This window comes from Neophocaena asiaeorientalis, unplaced genomic scaffold (assembly GCF_003031525.2).
Source record: "Neophocaena asiaeorientalis asiaeorientalis breed wild unplaced genomic scaffold, Neophocaena_asiaeorientalis_V1.1 scaffold77, whole genome shotgun sequence".
Lineage (NCBI taxonomy): Eukaryota > Metazoa > Chordata > Mammalia > Artiodactyla > Phocoenidae > Neophocaena > Neophocaena asiaeorientalis.
In genome coordinates this window covers 612518-635673 of record NW_020174645.1, presented here as the reverse complement: position 1 = coordinate 635673, position 23156 = coordinate 612518, and positions in this window count along the sequence as shown.

The window sequence follows — 23156 nt, the reverse complement described above, 5'->3', positions numbered from 1 at the left end:
CTGCTTTGCCCTGCTTTATTTTCCACGGGCGTTTATCACTATGTGAAATTATCCTGTGAGCTGTTTACGCTTTTCTTGGGGTTTCTCATTAGAATGTAAGCTCCGATGGGAAAGGAGTTTTCTTTTGTGATCCGATTCCCTGTCATCAGAGCGGAGAAGCAGAGTGAACAGCCAAAGTCCACATAAGTCAGGTGTTTCCAAGAGACTCAGACTCACGCGTTGTAGGGAATCCCCCGACTTGGGTTTCAGGCTCTGTTTGCTGACCTCATTTATTTCCGTACATTTAGTTTTTATCCAGTCCCTTATAAGAGCACCGGGCAGTCAGGAATCGCCCTCCCGAGGGCAGTGACCAGGCCTTTGGCCAAGAATAGCCAATCCCCAGCCTGCAGACAGACCACAACCCAGATGTGAATCTGGTAACTGACTGGCAGGCACCAGACCTGCTCTCCCGCAGGGATGCTGCCAACGGTGGTTAGGACAGACGTTAGAGGGTCAGGCCCACCCATAAATCCCGCTTACCCCACATGGAGCTAAAATGCTGTGCTTTTGTCGTGGGAAACACTGTGTTTGCTGTATATAGTAACTTAACAGAAAGCAATACTGTTGGGGGAAAGAAACAAGCTTTATTTGTCTTGAAGACGACGCTTTAAAGGATAGCAGCTGTGGACGAGGAAGAATCTACCAGAGGACTTCTGGGCAGCTAAAAGGCCCCGGAAGTCGTTGGCATTTGCGCTTTAATACATCTAATACACATCACCTCATGCCAAGAGTGTGGTTTTGCATGTCTTTGACTTAAAATTTTCCATTGTGTCCCCTTTATGTTTATCGGAATGATTAAGGTCACTCCCCTGGTTTGCAACAATGGAAAGAAAGTCTGCTGGTAAGGAGACAAGAGGATAGATTTGGGGAGAGACTGAGGCAGGCTGAATAAAGACCCCACAAGGACGTGCACATCCTAACCCTGGAGCCCGTGAATGTTACCTTACATGGCAAAAATGACTTGGAAGGGGTGATTAAGATAAGGATCTTGAGATGGGGAGATTGTCCTGGATTATCCTGGTGGGTCCAGTGTAGCAATGGCAAGGGTCCTGATGAGAGGAAGGCGGAGAATCGGGTCAGAAAAGAGAGATTTTAAAGATGCTGTACTGCCGGGTTTGGACAGGGAGGAAGGGGCCACGAGTCCAGGAATGCAGGTGCCTCTAGGAGCTGGAAAAGGTGAGAACGCGATTCTCTCCTGGAGCCTCCAGAAGGAATGAGCCCTGCCGACACCTCGATTCTAGGACTTCTGACACCGACCAGTCTGGTTCCAATGACTCCACAATTAAGAAAGGAAAAGAAAAAGAAAGTGTTGGAAACATGAGGTTAAATTGGTCTTGGAAATCTCAAAGACTGATCTCTCACATGAAAAAAATACCTGTTTGTGAAAATCTCTGCTCTTTCCCAAGAAATGAAAATTCTCCACTGTCACTGGTCACGTCGCCCTCCAGCTTAGCTCCCTTAACTCGCCCACACCCACCTAAATGGCCCTTAGTAACGCTCCCCATTGCTTTTCGAGGTGTGTCATCTCTTTCCGGCAGGGACCCAGACTGAGACGCCGTGTGACCCCATTCTCCGTGACAGGTCAGCGGGAATCTCTGGGGGGCAATGACGCCACGTGAACACGATGCTTTATAAGAAAGGCTGGGCTGCTCCAGCTGCAGCGAGGATGGGACCCTCAGCAATGCTGCGGTGACTACAAGAGCCGCGGTCCCCGTGGGACGGCGCTGCAGGGGCGCAGGAGCCTGTGTCCCCGACCGTCTCCAGCAGGTGCCTCTGCCCTGGGCTCTGGGAACTTCTGGTCCCATGAGAACAAGAATGCCCCCTAGGTGTTTACGTCACCCAGCCTGGGTCCCTGCTACCTGCAGCTGAAAGAACCGCAGCTGACTCTCGCAGAGAAGGGGACTCTCTCTGATCTGGTAGCAGCCGGTCCTGTCTGGAAACAGGACTGAGGCTCCAAACAAAAAACACTCTAAATGTCGGCTCAACGGGCTTGCAGCGCTGGAGTCTCAGGACCTCACGCCACTGCCCAGCCGGCCTTTCCAGCCCTGCCCGTCCCAGGAGCCTTGGAAGAGAGGCCGATCGGCTCACAAGTCCCTGGTCCCCGGCTGCCCAGTGTCCGGAGCTCAAAGCCGGTCACTTTCATGACCAGAGAACCCCACAGAGCCAAACCTATGTCCTGGCACCTGGACTAGAACATTCTCCTGGGAACTCAGCCAGGTTATCTACTGAAGGAGAAGGAAGTCTCGGACTAGCAGAAAGGATGGGAAGAGATTTTCACTAAGACCTATAAACTCCCCTCCTCCACAAAAAAGAAAAAAAAAGTTCTCAGATGTTCAAGCTTAAAAGCCCAGACAATTCCTCCTAAGGTGGAAAGCTAAGAACAGTGGACCCTTACAAGATTTTGTTTTTTAATAAAGGAAAAATAGATAATGATACTCAGGTGTGCCTGCTGGGCTTTTCCAGCCAAAGGTATGTGGCTCCACGAATCCCAAACGTCCACGTGTGGCATCCGACAGATGCCCAGTCTTCTCAGTAATACGATGAAGAAGAGAGACCACCAGCTAGGGAGTGGCATGACCACTGTTCATACCAGTCATTTGTAACCGAACCCGGAATTCCAGCCAACCTCAGATTTGTGGCCAGCAGGTAAAAAGAGTTCACAGGTCATGAACTTAACACCCCACACAGTACCTGGCTTCAGAACATGGGTACCACCGTGTCCTGCTTGCTGCCCGGGACCTCCCACCACACACAGGCACAGCGGCGCGTTCCTGACTCAGGCACCAGATCCCCGCCACTCGACTCGTCTCTATATCAAAATACAGATTTCGGTGGCAGCCGCAGTAGCACCAGGTGGGAAAGTAGCTTAAAATATTTGGCAACAGTTACTCAGTGAGAAAGTAGCCTGAACCATCAGTTAGCTACCAGAACAGCTGCCCAGTCTGGGGGGTAGGGAGCTTAATGGGCTCCTCTGAACCCAGGCAAGTAAGAAATTTGAAATCAGTTTAAAAAAAAAAAGTTTGGTTTGCAGGCTTCGAGGGCATTGACCCCATCCTTTGCACTGTGTCCTGCATTCCCAGCTCATTTGTTTCCTTCCACAGGGCTGCCTGCCCAGGGGAATTCAATGCAATATTCCAGATAGTCCAATATCCAATTTTGCACCTAAGAGGCAATCCCTTCTGGGCAGGCTTCAGGGAACACACTGACTGCATCCCTTTGCCTCAATAATTAAGAGCTCTGAGCATTACATTTGCTTATTTAATCAAGGCGACTAAAAAGCAGACTGCAAATCCAAGCCCGAATCAGCTGGGGGAACTAGGAATTCCCAGACGTCTTCCAGAGAACCAGGAAGGTTCCTTGTGTTTCTACAGGTCACAGGGGTGGCCCCCCAGTGGATCTGGTGCTGTGGTTGTATGTTTTCAGCAGCAGCACAAACCAGCCTGCCCCTTGCACATCCCCAAGTTACCCTGGTCCCTGAGGGCAGTCTTTTTTTTTTAACATCTTTATTGGAGTATAATTGCTTTACAATGGTGTGTTAGTTTCTGCTTTATAACAAAGTGAATCAGCTATCCATATACATATATCCCCATATCTCCTCCCTCTTGAGAGTCTCTTAATGCTGAAGGGAGCTCATTTTCTGGGCCTTGAAGCTTTGTTTAAAAGGCCATGGTGGGGCTTCCCTGGTGGCGCAGTGGTTAGGAATCCACCTGCCAATACAGGGGACGCGGGTTTGAGCCCTAGTCCAGGAAGATCCCACATGCCGCAGAGCAACTAAGTCCATAAGCCACAACTACTGAAGCCCGCGCTCCTAGAGCCCGAGCTCCGCAACAAGAGAAGCCACCACAATGAGAAGCCTGCGCACTGCAACGAAGAGTTGCCCCCGCTCGCCGCAACTAGAGAAAGCCCGTGCACAGCAACGAAGACCCAACGTAGCCAAAAATAAATAAATAAATGTATAAAAGGCCATAGTGTGGAGGCAGCAGGGGAACAAGTTTCAAATCTTAAAGTGAAAAAATAATGTCGGATTTGGTGAGAGTTCTATGGGAGCAGGGGTGCCCCTCAGGGTAGCTAGAGAGACAGGTCCGGGAACGAGACGGTGGTGGTACCCACCACCTACCTGGGTCTGCCATCACCAAGCAGGGACCACACTCCAGGTGTAGGAACCCAGCTTAGGAGCAGACAGACGCACACATGGAGTGATCTGAGCGAAAGAGAGAAAGCGAAAAAAAAAAGGAAAAAGAGAAAGAAAGAGAGAAAGCCATCCCAGGATCAACCCTTCCCCTGGCCAGCTTGCCCAGCCCTGTCGTCAGCCCGCCTCTGATGCCGAAACCACCACCATTTTTTTTCATCTTTGTTCCTGTTTAGATAAAAAGACTCTTGGGCTGAGAAGGTCACTAAGCCTCATTATGGATTCACACTTCAGCGTGAGTGAGTTTATCAGAGACTTTCCTGTTTGGAAGGAAAAAGGACAGAGGACACAGGGCCTGGCAGGAATAGGGGGCAAGGGGAACTAAAGGGAGAGTTGGGGGTGTAGAAAAAACACATCTTTTTTTTTAATCGTGGTAAAATACTCATGACATAAAATTTAACGTCTTAACCATTTTTAAGCGTACAGCTCAGTGACATGAAGTACGGTCACATAGTCGTGCAATCATCACCACCAGAACTTTCTCATCTTCCCAAACTGAAACTCTGTCCCCACTGGACACTAACTCCCCATCCCCCGCTCCAGCCCCGGCACCTGTCATCCTGCTTTCTGTCTCTAGGAATCTGACTGCTCTAGGGACTTTATATAAGTGGAATCCTACAGTGTTTGTCCTTCTGTGACTGGCTTTTTTCACTGAGCATAATGTCCTCAAGGTTCACCTGTGTTGCAGCACCGCTGTCAGAACTTCCTTCCTTTAAAGGCTGAGTAATAGTCCATTGTATGTATATACCACCTTCTGTTATCCATTCATTTGTAGATGGACACGGTGGCTTCCACATTTTGGCTATTATGAATAATGCTGCTATGAACAGAGGTGGACAAATACTGCTTCTCAATCCTGCTTTTAATTCTTTTGGGTGCATCTCCAGAAGTGGAGTTGTTGGTTCATGGTGTGACTCCATTTTTAATTTGCTAAGGATCTGCTATCCTGTTCTCAGTAGTCCCTGCACCATTTTACATTCCCACCAACACTTGCTATTTTCTGAAAAGCACAACTTTTGCGGGGGGAGGGGGGGGAGAAAAAAAAAAAAAGGCCAAACAGGAAGGCAGGAAAATAAGTGTGTAATCAAGAAAGCTCTAATTCTCATAGTAACTGAAATACGCTTTAGTACATCTGTGAAATTAGCGACTCCAAACCACCAACCAATCGTTAACTAATATTTACTCTGAGCACCACTGTGTCCTGTTAGATCAGGTGCTGGGGATACAGTGATGGATATGAAGGCAAAGACCTCTGCTACCTGGGAGGTGACATTCTTACGGGGTGGGGGACAGACACACACATTAGCGAAGACACATGATCGACCAAGTAATAAGAGACACAAGAAGACAAAAGCCAGGTGAAGCCACATGGTTAAAAGGAGGAGGAGGGAGGGACGCAGGTGGGAAGCAGGGAAGGTCTAGCTGAGGACGTGACTCTTAGGCTGACATATGAAGAGCGAGAAGCTGATGGCCATCGGAAAAGAAGGGAGTAGAGCTCTAAGCAGGGCAAGTCATGGCCTGCCCAGGCAGGCTTGGTGGTCAGAGGAGCAAAAAGAAGTTCAGGGCGGACAGAACTTCAGGAATCAGAGGTAGAGAGGCAGGTGACAAGGCTGAGCAAGGTGGTGGCCATGGGGAAGAGCTGCATTCCTATCTGGGGAGGAAGTGTTCTCAGAGGGGCAACGCCGCCTGGCTTGAATCACCAGATCACTCTTGATCCTGCCGGAAAATGACTGTCGGATGTCGGGAAGGGTGGTAAGCAGGCCATTTCAGCATCTGGGCCAGAGAAATGGCGGCCTGCATTGGTGGGACACAGTGGGGATGGGCTGTTCAGAGTGGGGTGCAGGGGTGAGTAAAGGAAGAATCCTGGACGGCTCCCAGCATCTTGGCCTGAGCAGCTGGGCGACGGCCAGGCACTGGGATGAGAAAACTAGGAGAGGCAATGGTTTGGGGATTGGACATGGGAAGTTTTGCTCTGGCCCCGATGTGACCGAACAGACGTCTAAGTAGGGATACCTAGCAGACGGCAAACGAGACATTTCCCAAGTGCTTCGTGCAATGGCCACATGGTGAAATATAAGAGGCGGGACCCAGGGTCCCGGCCACCCTCCTTTGGGTGGCCTGCAGTGAGTCTCCCTCTTCGCCTTCCCCAGGTCCCTGCCTGACAGCCCCCCTCCCGGTGGCCCGTCAATAGTGGCTGTCGGTTACCTTGTCCAGCTGCCGGGCCCTTGCGGGAAGGCCTGCATGATGGGGTCTCAGGCGATGGTCTCCCTGGGCAGCATCCTTCAGTGCATTTTCCTAGAACAAAAGGAAAGGGCATGGTGAGATGAAGCCCCAACCTCCAGAGACACGTGGAACACAGTGGTGAAAGGTTCTGATTTGAAATTAGACGTGGGTTGGGTGTGGTTCTGCGATTCACAAGCCTTGTGGTATTGGACCGGTTTCTTCTCTTCTTTCCGAGCCATGAGTTTCCTACTCTATAAAACGGGAGGAATGATACTTTACGATGATGTTACAAGCAGATGATAAAATAATACCTATAAAGCCTGTAGTGAAGTGTGAGAAGATAATTCACATCCGATACACGGTGTGCTGACCTGCATTACACGTTTGTGTCCTAAAGCGGCAACAGAACTGCTCTCCAACTGGAGTTTATCTCAAGCTTTGACCCGCCCCCTCTCCTCACAAACACTGCTCCAAACACATTGCCATAATAAACGGTAGATAACTGTCTTGCTCCAAAAGAAGATAAAAATCTACGAGGACTGTGGATGGCTGGAACACGTGTGGTGGTGGAACTCCCAGGACCTGCCAGACTCTGAGTCCAGAAATGGGCAGAGAGAATGAGGACCCCAATTTTTCTTGCTACGCAGGACTGGAAGCGTCCCACTTGAGGCTAGAGACCTGAGCAAAGGTCACCACCTGACCCGAGACTGAGGTCAAGTCCCCAACCCCAGAGCTCTAGCTCACATAAGGGAATTCCCTGGAGAGGCAGAGGGACCAGACCCCCCCTGGCTCAGTGATATCACCTGTGCAGGAAATCTGAGCTACCAGTAGTAAAACTGGGAGCGTCCACAGGGTGGGATAGGACTACAAAGAAGTAAGGTGAGCACAGAAAGAGATAGACCGGGGGTAAATATGTCCCATGAAGGTGAGTCTGAAAATAGAAACTCCAAAACACAGAAAGAAAACTCACACTACTGAAGAGATTTAACAAAATTGGTAACCGGGGTGAACTGACTCCAGAAGAAATGAAAATGACAAAGCAGCCTGGCAATGACATCAGTGAGCAAAGTTGAGCGTCCTTGCAAAGATAAAGGAAGGGATGACGTCCATTCAGAAAGCATAAGGAAGCAGCAACAGGGACGATTAGTGGCCCACTGTGGAAGGTGACGGCAACGGCCACCAGTAGTCAGGTCTGCGGTTTTCTTGTTTGCTTGCAAACACGTGTGTTCTCTGCTCACCTCCTAGGTGAGTTACTACCTGGGGAGCACCCGCGTCTGAACTGACCTGGGAATCTCTTCTGCAATACTTTGAGAGGTCTGGATTTGGGCTCATTCACACCCACGACAGGAAAGGGGCAGGAATCACACGGTTTTGAACACCTCCCACAGGAAGAAAGGCTCCTCCTGGCTGTTTTCAGGTCCCGTATTTCAGTCAAGCCCCCTTCCCCTCGGCCACCGTCATTAAGATCTCCTCCTCTCCATGGCACCTCCCCGGTTTCCATGGTGATGAAGCACACGGAAGCAATCTCCACGCGCCTCACCCGCGGGGTCTGGTTCTGGAAAACAATGATCCCCAACCTGTGGGAAAGTGCCTCCCTCCTCTGAGATGTCCCCAGCGGCATAAATTCATGGTTGTCTTTCTTAAATCAAGCAGTTACAGTGGAGTCCCCTGCCAGCTCCCTGAAGAACCTGGAGACATTCTGAGATGCGCCACGTGTGAGAGTCACCAGCAATCACAGGGATGGGTGCACTGATCCAGACACCTGACTCCTGGACTTGGAGGGCTTGGATGCCCCAAGGTGAACTACGGTGGCCGTGTCTCAGGGAGTTACAGGAGCAACTTTAAACAGGGTTAGAATGTCAGTTCGGAGGTCAAACTGGCTAAATACAAACTCTAGCTCCTCCGTGTGTTGTCCTGTGACCTCCGGCAGGTTGTCCGATATCTCTACACTCTCTAAGATGGAAGGATGCAGAAGTGTCTACCCAAGCAGCCTTTGGCAGGATTAAAGGAGATGGTTCTCGTAGAGCACCAAGCACTTCCCCGCGCACGACGGCAGCTCAAGCAGGGGTCCCCTTCCCCACTGGAGGCGCCACTGTCACTGTCCACACCTTCCGCTTTCTGCCATATCCACCATCACCTCCCTCTGCAACTGCCCTAGAAAAGTGGATTGCAAGAAGGGAACGTTGGGAAGAGAAGCAGCGCTGACTCTTTCATCCGGTTTTACGGTGGTTGTAGAAAAGTTACATTCATCTATTTTACCATCTATTTTCCATCTCAGTGATCAAGGTCAGCTGCTTAACCTGATAAAATCAATCTTCCCAAGAAAAAAAGCCCAGGATCTGAATCCAGTCCGGGAAGCACCGATCCACAGTGTCACCAGGCAAAAGGGGGGACACGTGGCCATCGCTTCCCCAAATCAGTCCCAGCATGAATCGGCAATTGGGGTACAGCTTACTGTACTGGCTCCCCAGCCGAGAGGAGCTGGGAACAGAAAGAGCTGCTGAAAAGCAAACTCATCCCCGGACGAACAATCCTGCACCCCACAGAAAACTCGTCAGCAGAAGGCAAAGCCCCTCAAACAGTGATGCTCAAAGAACCCATTCGGCAATCAACACGTCCAGGTAAAAGCCCGAAGAAGGGTGAAGATGCCACGTAAGCCACACAGACTATGCGATTTCTTTGCCAGATTATAGCATCTCACTTATCCAGACTTGCCAATCACCCATGAAAAAGCTGAGAGGCGAGCAGGGGACACATGTGGTCTCGCCCTCAGTGTTGCGGTGACAGCAGACATCGGTCCTCCCGCCCTTCGGAGTAACAGAGCACGGATGTTCCTCAGACATGCATGCATCTTGCGTTGCTCAGGGGAAAATTCAGAAAAAGCCTACTGCTCACGCTTCCAGTCCTATTAAGATGCTGAGAAGTGGCAAGACTTACCCTGGAAGCTTTCATCATTGACACCGTGCAGGACCAGAGCTGCCCACCCGGGGAAGCTGTCACCGCTCCAATTAAATCTAGCCCTTCTGGATTAATCAGTGCCACCAAAGCAGGGCTGCCGAGCAAGAGACGGAACACCTCACGTACTGGTCGCATGCTTGAGACCAGAAGGCCCCCCAAAGATGTGGGCTTTTAGTTGCAACACGACAAAATGAGACTCGCCAACAGGCGCGGGTGCACAAGCTATGACAATTCACAGGAGGAGGGGGACGGCGAGGACTTAATATAATCTGACACTCCCGCTGAGTGACGAGGTTTTTCACAGCCTGGGGTAAGGCGGCCGGCCACACCAGCGCTCAGATCACAGGTGTGCACACACACCTCCCCCCGCTACAGTGTGATCTGCGCCACACTGGCTTCCCCTGTGCTGGGGGTTTGACACTGTTGACTACTGACCACATCCTGAGGGCCCAGGAATTGAATCTGACAGCCCACGCCCACCGCCTGGAGATGCAAAGCCAGTGACTCATGCATCACTAGGACTGTGATAACAAAGAACTTTCCGAACACCAGCTGTATGAAATCACCCTTTAAGCTCAGTCTTCCCGACCTGAAATAACGATTGTTAAGAGAGAAAAATCAGCCTCTGTGTATCTGTTCACTTCTTCGGAAACGGTACAGCTTTCCTGTCCTTGGGAGATTCTCAACATCGTGATGGGAGCAGATTGAGTCTTGGATACTTTACATTTAAAGCCATCCAAGTAAGAGGGTTTAGGGTTCACCAAACAGTGGATGCATGAGACAGGGTCTACCCTGTAGGAATCAAAACACACAGTTTGTCGAATCTAGTTGCCTGCAACCACAGATAGAAAAGGGCACAGTCCTTTTTCCCACTTTGTAGATGAACATTTGGAGGTTAGGACCAGCTCCCAGAAGGCTGATCAGAGAGCTCTGGTATTGAGTTGAGGACACCTGGGACCAGTTACCCCTGAAGCCTGAGTCACGGGAGTGAGTGCCATCTGCCAGTGAGACTAAAGGGAGGACCCAGGACAGAGTGAGAGAAACACAGATATTACAATGGGCAGAAGAAGAGGCTCCTGCAAAGGGCTGGGCAGGAGTGATGGGAAACAAGGAGTGTGACGTCCTATAAGCTAAGGAAGCACAAACTTGAGGATGAGGGTCCACAGCATCAAATGCTACCCAAGGCAGGTGAGGACCACAGGATAGACGTGGTCTTAGTGGGCGCAGCATTGAAGATGTCCCCCGTGACCTTCAAGAGGTGTTGAGAGAGAACCCTCTATGCTCTTGGTGGGAATGTAAGTTGGTGCAGCCACTATGGAAAACAGTATGGAGGTTCCTCAAAAAACTAAAACTACCATATGGTCCAGCGATCCTACTCCTGGGCATATATCTGGAGAAAACTCTAATTCAAAAAGACACACGCATCCCAGTGTTCATAGCAGCTCTATGCACAATGGCCAAGACATGGAAACAGCCTAAATGTCCATCGACAGAGGAACGGACAAAGAAGATGCGGCACATATATACAATGTAGTAGTACTCAGCCATGAAAAGAATGAAATAACACCATTTGCAGCTACGTGGATGGACCTAGAGATGATCACACTAAGTGAAGTAAGTCAGACAGAGAAAGACAAATATCATATGATATCCCTTATGCGTGGAATCTATAAAAAAAGTGATACGAATGAACTTATTTACAAAACAGAAATAGACTTACAGACATAGAGGACAGACTTACGGTTACCAAAGGGGAAGCGGGGGAGCGATAAATTAGGGATTTGGGATTAGCAGATACACACCACTATATAGGTAAAACAGATAAATAACAAGGATCTACTGTGTGGCACAGGGAACCACACTCAGTATCTTACAGTAACCTAGAATGGAAAAGAATCTCAAAAAGAAGATATAAATATATATGCATAACTGAATCACTTTGCTGTACACCTGAAACGGTGTAAATCAACTCTACTTCAACAAAAAAAATAGAAAGTTTTAAAAAGTTTTCAAAAATAAAACAAAAATAAAAATACAAAGACAGGTGCTGAGGATGGAATAGCAGAGGTCAGCGTGTGACAGACGGGAGAGGCCCAGAAACTGAGAGTCGATAGTTCTTGGAAGAATACCGAGTTGAACAGGAGAAGCGAGCCCAAGATGAGTCTCCAAGGGATGTGCGTGGCCGCGGGAAGGCGGAGGAGATGCAGGCTCGGGCAGCAGCAGTGGTAGGTAACAAAACCCAGTGGCTCCACCCTCCTCCTGCAGGTAAGTGGCTGTTGGCGGGTGATGGAAACAGGGACACTCGCGGGAAATCCAGTTAAGGCCGCAGGTGGTGACGCTCATGCGAGCGGCAGGGCCACACTGGGAAGGAGCGATGGCAGAAGAGAAGCACAAAGCACTTCGGGGATGAGACCACGTGAGGGGAGATGAGTGCACATTCGATTACATCTCGGCTGCAATGCATGGAGCTCCTACTCCGAGCCAAGAGCTGATCTAAGCTCGTCGCTTCCTTGTTTTTCTTTTTAAAAGCTCATCCAATTCTCACAACATCTCTGTGAGGTGGACACTACTATCCCCACTTGGTATACGAGGAAACTAAGGCACCAAGGGTTAAGTAACCTGAACAGGTAACCTCCACGTAGCAGGTGGGGCAGCTCCCGAGCATTGGACCACGCTGCTCCCTGCACCCTTGTCGCCCCCAACTCTCTCTCTGAAGAGCGATGTCCTGCAGCTTTCCTGGTCCTGGGAGCTGCCAATGGGCTCAGAAATGCCTCCAGCTGGGAGGAGTGGGTGTCCTGGGAGACCTTGGACAGCGTTCCTCAGGCTGGGGGCTGAAGATACAGTCTTGGGGGGTGGTCTATGAGAAGAAAATTTTGGTATTTTTTTATTTCCATGAAATCTAAAAGGAATAAATATAAGCATATCCCTTGCCTCCTTACCACTCTACTGAATTTCAATGCCTGTGTGTGTGTGTGTGTGTGTGTGTGTGTGTCTGCACTAGCTTGAAGAATTACCATCCTGACTGCCCCAAGGTAATGAAAAGATAACAAAGGCTAACATAAATGGTGCTTTCATACCAAGTGCAAGCCACATGCCTTCATATGTGCTTAAGAATCAAAGATTTTGCAGGAGTTTGAAAGAGATCAATGGTAGGAATGTTGAATCAACTTTCAGGCAGCTGTCACCATCTGCCTAAGTAAAGTTACGTCAAGGGCACCATCTTTACTTACAGAGGAAAATTCAGTTTAAATAAAATAATATCATCCGACACATTAAATTACAATAAGTTTGAATTTTGAACTTCATTGGTTTCTCTCATTTGTTTCTTTCTAACCTGTTCATCTGTGTCGGCTGTATGGTTTAGAAAAGCTGTAAAAATTTTATAAACCAGTTTTATCGCTGCGCACATGTAATTACATTATGAATTATAAATATATAATCATACTATGTTTAAATATAATAAAGACTATGTTGTTATAACGTGCAAGTCTAGTAGGATCATATTGTGCAAAGTGCTATAATTACCAATGATAATAATATACAGTAAAAATTATGAAAGTCAACACTGGGATGTGCTTGATAATATTTTCCTTTCTGAAAAGTCTTCCTGAGTGGCTCTAGCCTAAAGGCATGGGCAGGGAGGATGGAGTAGCGCAGGAGAGAAAGGAAGGGGGAATAACAGGAAGGCGTGGAGCGCCTGGGGTGAGAGAGCCGGAAGGAAGGGGGAGGAGCTTGCTCTGTTCCTGTCCAGGGTCCTGACCAAGCTGAGCCCCACTCCTGCCTCTTGTGGTCAAGGCCCAGGACAGCATCTAAGTCATTCACATGCTTTGGAGAAATACTGGGACTCAGAAGACCTGGGTTTGAGACCTAATTCTAATTTACCAGGTGTGATTCTGGGTAAACTCTTTAACCCTCTGAGTATTCCTGGCAATTTAAATGAGATAATGCACACTTTGCAATCTGTAAAGGGCAACTTGAACGTGAAAGACCGTTATGTAACTAGAGGGACTGCCTCTGTTTTCCTGTAACGCTCTGGGGGTCGGGGCAGGGAGAGAGAAACCCAAATCTCTAAGTCCCCGTCTGTAATCAGAAAAACCCATAAATGTGCACTTGGAATACACGCTGTTCCTTGACCCGCTTGATATTCAGGCATCGTACATATGCCAATAACGCAATTACGGAAAAGCACACATGCTATTTAAAAGCTATTTTTCTAATATAGGTTAGAGACGAGCTGAAATGGAAACATGTAACACACCAAGCAGGTTGTAATGCTGAGCTCATGACCCAGACAAACACCTGTATTTTAAAGAAAGCGTCTCTCAGTGATTGTATTTCATCAGTTTACATGTACTTACTATGTGTGCTTGGTCCTTCTAATGGTTAAACACAAGCACAGTGAAATTTATGCTTGGTTCCCATTGGTCACTATCGTCAGTACACAGGCTGGCCCCAAAGACAGCTCTTCTCTACCAAAAACGGTGGGACTGGACCTAGGAGAGTTATTCGACACGGGATTAACAAGGGTAGGGGAGCACGGGGAGAGGAAGAGAGGACAGTTAAAACGGAGAAGAGTTGGAGCTCTCCTACATTGCTGGTGGGGACATGAAACGGTGCAGCCGCTGTGGAAAAGAATTGGCTGTTTCCTCGAAAGGGTTTAACAGAATTACCTTATGACCCCGTGATTCCACTCTTAGATATATACCCAAAAGAACTGGAAAAAGGGGTCCAAACAAATCCTTGTACGTACATGTTCACAGCAGCACTATTCACAATGGCCAAAATGTGGAAAAAACTCAGATAGGTGTCCATCAGCTGAGGGACACAGAGACAAAACGTGGTCTCTCCATACAACGGCATGTCATTCAGCCATAAAAAGGAATGAAGCACTGACACACGCTACAAGGTGAACCTTGAAAACATCAAGCTAAGTGGAAGAAGCCAGACGCGAAATGTTACATACTGTGTATATTTGGTATGAAATACAAAAAATAGGTAAATCCATAAAGACAGAAAGCACGCTTCTGGATGCCAGCGACTGGGGGGGAGCGGGGAAGCGGGAGTGATTGCTCAATGGATACGGGGTTTTCCTTTGGGGTGACGAAAATGTTTTAGAACTGGATAGAGGTGGTGGTTGTATGACACTGTGGACGTGCTTAAATGCCACTGAATTGTTTACTATAAAACTGTTAATTCTATGTTGTATGAATTTAACCTCCATTTTTGAAAATTGTCATCAATTCCTCCAGCAACAGAGCCTGAAGTGCTGTGAGACAAGAAAGGTTATTCCCCAACTATTTCTCCATAAGCTCTTCCTGTTGGAAGTATCTTGCGCATTGAGACCCACTTGGGACAACTGGTCTCCTAGATGCAAACAACACTGCATCTGGTCCTCAACCAATAAGCAGCAGTCCCCCCCATGCGCTAGAGGGAAAAGCTGAGACCTGTTAGGTTCATCTCCAATATGGCTCCTGCCAAAGGGACCTTCAGGATCCCTTTTTCTATATATGACTTCGGCATAACCTGCTGGCTTTGGAGCTGAATGCTGGCATAAAATGCAACTCTTCCATAGGCTTGTTCGGCATACACGATGCGTAAGAATTTTAAAACCATCTCCCACCTGCTCTCCAAAAAGGATTTAAAGATGCCTGTAATAAAATATTTATGCAATAGGGTGGTTAAGAATTAAAAAAAAGAGAGAGAGTACAATATATAGAACAATGTATAACCAGGGAATCACATAGAGGATTTTACCCATCGACTGAACATCACATTTGAGCACTGAGCTTGCCAGCTACGAACTGGAAGGACAAGTGATCAGACAGAAATTTGTTCATGGAAAGGATGAGCCTCCTAGGATCCTTCCACAAATAACACGGCGATAAAAAAATATTTAAGTGCCTTTTAAAAAAGTGTTTGCTGGGGCTTCCCTGGTGGCGCAGTGGTTGGGAGTCCGCCTGCCGATGCAGGGGACGCGGGTTCGTGTCCCGGTCCGGGAAGATCCCACATGCTGCGGAGCAGCTGGGCCCGTGAGCCATGGCTGCTGAGCCTGCGCGTACGGAGCCTGTGCTCCGCAACGGGAGAGGCCACAACAGTGAGAAGCCCGTGTACTGCAAAAAAAAAAAAGTGTTTGCTTTTTCAAGAGATAGTTTATCAGTAACCATATTGTTACAATGTTGTTACAAAATGGCACCACTCCTTTAAGAGCTCCAGCGTCTTACGCTCCTGCCAACCTAGGCGCTTTCTTTCCTTCACCACATTCCAAATTCTTGATCATGGAAACTTGGAGTTATACAAGCAAATGGAAACAGCCGTGCTGCAAACTGGCCCAACCAGGCAGAGTCAGGCTGTAACCCTGGGCAAACTGAGCAGCCACTCGCTCAGTAATACCAAGTGTCTCCCCCAAAGACCCATCACTCCGATTGATTAGTGACCGGATTTGCCTTATGACTCTGAGACCTCCAGGTGTTAGAAAAGACATATTTGAGTTTAGGTCCAAATCTGTCTTCTGTCCACGTCGTGGTACATCGAACGTCATAGAAAACAGACCAAATTCCTTTCCTACCTGGACGTTTCAGATATTTTTTTTTTTTTTGGGCTGTGCTGCGCGGCACGCAAGATGCAGAATCTTAGTTCCCCGACCAGGGATTGAACCCGTGTGCCCTGCAGTGGAAGCGTGGAGTCTTAACCACGGGACTGCCAGGGGAAGTCCCTGGATGTTTCAGGTATTTTTAACATAACTTTTTGTTTTGTTTTGTTTTTATTGAGTTATAATTAACATGCAATATTATATTAGTTTCAGAGGTACAGCACAGTGATTTGATATTTTTATACATAATGAAATAATCACTGCAACAGGACGAGCTACCATCGTCACCATACAAAGTTCTCACGGTATTACTGACTCTATTCCCTATGTGTACATTACATCCTTGTGACATCTTTCTCTTATACCGGATGTTTGTACCTCTTAATCTCCCTCACCTACTTCATCTGACCCCCCAAACCACCTCCCTTCTGGCATCCACCTGTTTGTTCTCTGTATCTCTGAGTCTGTTTCTGTTTTGTTTGTTTCATTTGTTTTGTTTTTTAGATTCTACATATAAGTGATACCGTATGGTACTTGTCTTTCCCTGTCTGACTTATTTCACTTAGCATAATACCCTCCAGCTCCGTCCATGTTGCCGCAGATGGGAAGGTTTCATTCTTTTTACAGCTGAGTAATATTCCATTGTACACACACCACATCTTCTTTATCCATCCATCTACTGATGGGCACTTCATTAACTTTTTTTTTTTTTATTTTTTTTTTTTTAATTTTTTTCTTTATTTAAAAGTTTTTTTCTTTGTTTGTTTCTTTATTTCTTTTTTTGGCTGCATTGGATCTTAGCTGCAGTATGCCGGATATTTGTTGAGGCATGCGGGATCTTTCATCGCGGCATGGGCTCTTCGTTGGGGTGTGCGAGCTTCTCTCTATTTGTGGCGCGCAGACTTTCTCCCTCTAGTTGTGGCCCACGGGCTCCAGGGCAGGTGGGCTCTGTAGTTTGCGGCATGTGGGCTCTCTCGCTGAGGTGCGCGGGCTCAGTAGTTGTGGCGCGAGAGGCGGCATGTGGGATCTTAGTTCCCCAACCAGGGGTCTAACCCGTGTCCCCTGCATTCGAAGGCAGATTCTTCACCACTGGATCACCAGGGAAGTCCCTCATTAACTTTTTAGATTGAAGTAAAAAACACATACACAAAAGTGCACAAATCAGAGGCATTCAGCTCGGTTAATTGTTAGAAAGTGCACACGTCAGCACAATCATAGCCCAGGTCACAACACAGAACTTTTCAGTAGCCCCCAAATTTCTCTCCTGTCTCCTTCCCAGTCAAGATTCTCCCAAAAGGTAACCACTAATTGTTTTGCCTCCTTTCTAACTCTATGTAAATAGAATAAAAATAATTGACAGAGGTAGGGGTGTATGTGAGCCAGAGAGAGAGGGAGAAGTGGGGAGGGGAGGAGAGGGGAGGGAGCGGGACTGGCTTGTGGAGCTGGAGGGAGGTTCTCACCCACAGACATTATTTTTGGTCAAATAAATATCACCCCGTGGTTACTGCCTTCTGAAATGCAGGTGGTCCTAGAATAGGTTGACACTTTTAGTCCCTATACTTAATAATGATTGACTCAATTTATCCTCAAATAGAAGCTCAAAAAGGAAAACCAAGCTCTTTGTTGACTTTATGAATCCTCCTCTGGGAGCGGTTCCCGAAAGGGCTTGAGAATCCTTTTTAGGCATCAAAAAATTCACAACCAAGGGAACCTTCCTACACTGTTGATAAGAATGTAAATTGGTACAGTCACTGTGGAAAATGGTATGGATGTTCCTCAAAAAACTTAAAATAGAGTTGCCATATGATCCAGCCACCCCACTCCTGGGCATATATCCAGACAAAACTATAATCCAAAAAGATACATGCACCCCAGTGTTCACAGCAGCACTATTTACAATAGCCAAGACATGGAAGCAACGTGAATGTCCATCGACAGATGAATGGATGAAGATGTGGTCCATATACACAATGGAATACTACTCGGCCATAAAAAGGACAAAATAATGCCGTTTGCAGCAACGTGGATGGACCTACAGATTATCATGCTAAGTGAGGTAAAGAGAAAGACAAATACCATATGATATCACTTATATGTGGAATCTAAAATACAACACAAATCAACATACCTACAAAACAAAAACAGACTGACAGACATAGAGAACAGACTTGTGGTTGCCAAGGCAGTGGGGAGGGGAGGGAAGGATTGGGAGTTTGGGATTAGCAGAGGCAAACTATTATATATAGGATGGATATAAAACAAGTTCCCATTGTAGAGCACAGGGAACTATATCTGAAATTATATATATATATAACTGATTCACTTTGCTGTACAGAATAAATTAACACAACATTGTAAATCAACTATGCTTCAACAAAGTTTTTTAAACATTCAAAATCAACACTCCAATTACATGAATTGCATCCGGACTTTCATTTATTTGGGGCATTTATGGATTGGCTGACTTTGGCAATAATCTATCCCCCAGCCCACCTCCACTACTGGAGTCCTATATGGTAGCCACCAGACACATATGGCTGTTTCATTTTAAAGTTCACTAAAATCAAGTAAAATTCCAGTATAGAGCTTGATTACCCTCTTGAGTATGGACTGGACTTAGCAACTTGCTTCCAGAGACCAGCATATGTTTAGAGAAGGACAGCAACTTCGCAGTGGAGAAACCTGGCCGACACCAGCTTAACCGGGAGATCAAGGTCAACACCACCAGTGAGAACATCATCACCACATTGACATTGTATGATGGGAGGAGATGAGAAGGGCACTTCACCTCTGTGGTACCTTCTCCAAAAACCTATAACCCCAGTCTAATCATGAGAAACCCCCAAATTGGGGATATTCTAAGATTCTGAGAAACTCTCAGAAATCTGAGTAGACTACGGAGGCAGGATGACTAAAGGCCATGTCAGGCCCTGAGTGGAATCCTGGAACAGAACACTGGGACACCACCAAGGCGACCTGTGCCCCTTGTACCTAGACAAGATGTCAGCTGTAGCTGCATATTTGCGAACGCTGGAATTGGTCCATGGATACTCCTGGGCAGACAGGAGAACCACCTGACTTTGCCCCCACAGTTTGCCTCTGCCTCTGTAGCTGACATTTCTATGAGTAGACTTATCTTCCATGAATCCCATTTTGCCACTGGCGATGCAGGATGGAGGGTGCTGGGCTGGGAAGAAGGTATCAGGTCCCAAGTATGAGGTTAGTGGAGATTCAGAAAAAGCAGATTGAGACTCGACCTTGGAGGACCCCCAGCTCACCCAGTGGCCAGCTGTGTTGCTGTCAGCAAATTACTTAACTTCTCTACTTCTCCCTCCCTTCACCTATAGAAATGGGCACCACAACCCATACCCTGGCAAGGTCATTGGGAAGACTGAAATAAACAGTCCATGAGAAAGATCCTGCTACACACTAGAAAGAAAGCAAATGGAAGTTTCTAGTGTCCCCGTGCAGAATTCTCAACCCAGGCTGTACAGCGTACACAGCGCATCTCAAATTGCAAAGGAAAGTCTTCTCCTATCACAAATTCCTTGGCCTCGGGGAACAGGAAGCGTCCTGATCTCTTCTGATGGAGGAAATGAGACTGCCTCTCTTTCTGGCATGGAGATGTCATTAGAGGGTCCACGTCACTGCTTAGAGCTAAATCCAGATCACTTTTTAAAATTTCCCCTTTTGCTGAGGCTGGACCCACGGTGAGAGCCTTGCTAGTTTCAAGCACGTTTGCTCTTACCCTGTCTCTCTCTGGATGGGACTGTCAACAGATCTGCCGTCTCCATTTTCATTCACGCAGGATCACTTGACTCCAAGAGCTGACAGAAGCAAAATGTATGCCTGTAGAGTCCTTCAATGTGGAGGGAAAAGGGCTAAAAATTTCTCAGTGTTTTACAAGGGAGATTATTCAAAATGGCAACATATGACTGGATTCGCCCCACCATGGTTTATGTGGCCCAAGTTATCTAAAGAGTCATCAACATTTTAAAATAGAAAATTTATTATTACTAAAAAAGGAAGATTTACACTTTCCGGTGAAAAATCAGAAAATTTCGCAAACTTGGGTCTGCATTTCCACATGGTCACAATTAGCCATAAACCTGGATGCTTCTTCATCTTTGGTCCTAAGTGTCCTTACTCATCCCTGAGCTCCTCAGGGAGCTGCAGCTCAGAGAGGTCAGACGACGTAAGGAAGCTCACACAGCTGATCCGTGCCAGAGGCCGAAGCTGCATCCATGCCTTCAGCACCCCTCGTCCACACCTGCCTCCCACCCCACCCTCGCCGAAGACTGAGCCCGCGCTCACATTAGCACACGCGGCTGTGAAAGCATCCCCTCCGTGCCGCCCTGCGGCCAGAGTCTACACACTTGAGCTCTGCAACGTCTGAGCACGTTTCCTAAGATACAGGATCTGCATCAGTAGAGTGAGTCACGAGCATCACAGGTCCACTGCCGGGCCGGCCAAGAACTCAACCGACTTCACGTGCTCTTAAGTCAAGGGAGTGATGAACTTGGCTTCTCCCTCCCATTCTTCTTCTATCCCGTTGCCAGGCGATCATGTTTTGGGGTGGGGGGACCACGATGTAGTACCAAGTAAGGAGGGAGGGGGCTGGGCAGGGTGAGCCCGAGGGTGATAAAAGGGCAGGACGTGCCTACGGCTCTGCAGACCCTCTGGGGCTGGTCGTCAGTTACTTTCGGTGCCTTCCTAGACCAGGCATCAGCAAACCATGGCCCACAAGCCAAATCCAACTCGCCTCCTGTTTTTGTGAATAAAGTTTTACTGGAGCACAGTCATGCTAATTCATTTACAAAGTGAATTTTTTTTCAGAAGCGATTCAATCATGCAGTGCAGGACATGGTGATCTGTGGCTCAGAGATACCGCCATGTCTGGGGAGAGAGGCCCAGGACAGCAGAGGCTCATAAACAGTGAGCAGAAGATATATATATATATATATATATATATATATATATATATATATATATATATATATATATATGTATTATCGCCACAGCTCTATAATGATAGAGACTTTTGTAAATATATACACACTTATTTGTTGTTTGCTCACTTCCTTCTTATTTCTCTAGGCTGTTGACCCTTAAACAACACCGGGGGGAGGGACGCCGACCCTCCGTGCCATGGAAAATCCACATGTAACTTGTAGTTGCTCCTCCTCACGCGTGGTCCCTCCATATCCACACGGTTCAAACTCGTGTTGTTCAAGGGTCAACGAATTGTACAGCATTCACTTATGCTATGAACACTACATAGGGAGATAAAGAAGGAAACAAATAAAGAGATCTCTAGAAAAATGCAATCGGGGCAAGTGGCCCTGAGAAGGGGGCATCTAAGCAGAGACCGAAAAGCAATGAGGGAGCGGAGGTGGACATCTCCGGGAAGGACGTCCAGGGCAGAGGTGATGAAACAGAGCAGGACCCTGTGGGGCTCCTGGGCTCCGAAGCCTTTCAAACCGTTGCTAATCAGGGGAGGGAGGGGATGCAGAGACAAGGGGGAAGCAGTCAGGACACAATAGTGCAGCCTTGGGGCAGGTCCTGGTTCCGCCTCAAGGGATACACAGAACAATAGCTTTGAGCTCTTTTAAAGAACTAAAACCCCCAACAAATGGAAGATGTTAGCATTCTTTGTTCCAGAGAAGATCACAATTTGATAACCTTGAGAAGCTCACCAAGAAACCCCCTGAGCCCAGATGAAAGGAGCGCAGGCCCTGATTCTCATCAGCAACCCCGCCCTTGAACCACTGCTATAAAACTCCTCACCAAATTCTCCTGGGTTGGGACACACCGTTTTTGAGGATCACAAGCCTACTGTGGCCCCCGTTTGCCTGGCAAAGCTATAAAGCTATTCTTTCCTACTTCACCCAAAACTCTGTCTCCGAGATTTGATTCCACACCTGCACAGAAAGGCCGAGTTTTCGGCATCAGTGACAGCAAGTGGAGTCCCCAAGCGCAGCACCGGGACAGAAAGTAGAGAACGTGTAGATGGCCAGGCAGCCAGGTGTAGACTATGGCAGGAGCTGGGGTTTTATTCCAAGGTTGATGGAAAGCCCTGAAGGGCTGAGAGCTGGGGAGCTGCAAGATATAGCACAGGTCTTGGAAGGATCGCCTAGAAGAGGATGAACAGGGAAAAATGGGTTGTGGAGGGATAAGGGAGGGACCAGGCAGACCTGCTGGAGGCTGGTGCAGCTGGCCAGAGAGAAGAGGCTGGGCTGGGTTAGGGATGATGAGAGAGGAAGTGACCAGGGGCTGGAGGATGGGTGGGGACCTCAGCATACGCACATTTGCCATGAAGCAAAGTCTCTAAACTTCAAACCAACTCCATCAATTCTCTACCTGAACCTGACATCAATTTTTATCACAGGGTATCGGCTATTAATCCCTTGCTTTTGAAAACACACATAATGATGTTGCAGAAAAAGAAAACAGCAAATAGATTTTGAGAAAAGAGGGTGTTGGATGAAGAAGAGTTTCTGAACTCCATGGTCTCAAAGAATTACTAAAGAAATAATCCTGTATGACAATCATATTCTAAAACCCGCAGTCAGAGGTAGGTGAACACCAGGCACCAGTCCCAGCTAGACACCTGCTCTCCGGAGCTTCCTTGTGACTACAGGGCATAATCTCACTCAACTAATGCTATCTGGTCTCAGAAACAATGAGTTTCCTCCACTGGGGCCCCAGGTTTCCAATGGGACTTTTTAATTGTAAAAGGGGAAAATAGCCTTGCTCTCATAAGCAGGAGCAAAACTGATTTAAAACGATGCTTTAGAAGAATGGAAAACCATGGTCCGCCTGGCCATTATTCTTCACTGATCCATTACAGCAATCCCTGTGGAGCTGGGGGCTTGGTGTTTGGACCTTGAGCCATCACATATCTGGGGGAGGGCGTGGACGCATCATTTCTTCACACGTAAGATGGAGCTGATCCCATCTCTCGGGGTTTTGACGATGAAATGAGAATATGTCTGGCTGTCTTCCTACACAGTCTCCGGACCCCGTGCTTAGTCTTCAGTACTCTGCCCTGTGTAACACTGGAAGGCTCAGGCTGGAAGGCGGAAACCACGTTTCCCAGACTCCCCGGCTGGAACTGGCAGGAAGTGGCAGGTGGGAGTAGGGGAGGGTCGGGGGAGG